Raw genomic sequence first — 703 nt, 5'->3', positions numbered from 1 at the left:
GGATAAATCATACTAGTTCATCCTCTTATTTTCATTTTGAAAGCTTAAATATTTGTCTGTTCTGATCCGAACATAGACTGTGTTCTGATCTTTAGTGTGCTCCACTTTGATTGCGTGTGTTAGCATCGACACGTGTGTAGTACCTGTTGTGTATGTGTTAGCATTTGGTCTCTCGTCAGGGTGGTCAGCACGTGTGTGTCTTGCTAGTTACAAGATTCCCATTTGCTCCCCTAGCTTTCGTCTCTTCGTGTCAGTGTCGACCCAGCGACTGTTTTTGCCGTTGGTGTTCTTTTCGATCTCAATGCATTTCACTGCTCCACCGGAAATTCCCTTTGCCCCTCCCAAACCGATCTTACCTTGGCTCGCAAACCCCAAGTTTGTCTATGAAGAGCTAATATAATTGTATTTTTTTTCTTCTAAATTGCACCATATGGTAGGAATTGATAGATAGATAGATAAAATAAATAAAAAGCACAACAAAGAATAATATTTTTGGTGACGTTTTCAGTAAAGTAAAATAGACCCCATGGCCGTAGGTTCACTACTGACATCTCTCCAAGCATATATAAGTGCGGTGTGGTGGACAAATTATAGTTGTGCAGCGATTAAATTACAATATTTATATTTATGGCAATGAATATTCATAGTATAATCTCATGTAGCCATTACGCCCGTGATATGTAGAGTATTATCCAACTACATC

Source organism: Triticum dicoccoides, chromosome 7A (assembly GCF_002162155.2).
Source record: "Triticum dicoccoides isolate Atlit2015 ecotype Zavitan chromosome 7A, WEW_v2.0, whole genome shotgun sequence".
Taxonomy (NCBI): Eukaryota; Viridiplantae; Streptophyta; class Magnoliopsida; order Poales; family Poaceae; genus Triticum; species Triticum dicoccoides.
The sequence above is the reverse complement of the archived record's forward strand: the minus strand, read 5'-3'. Positions refer to the sequence as shown.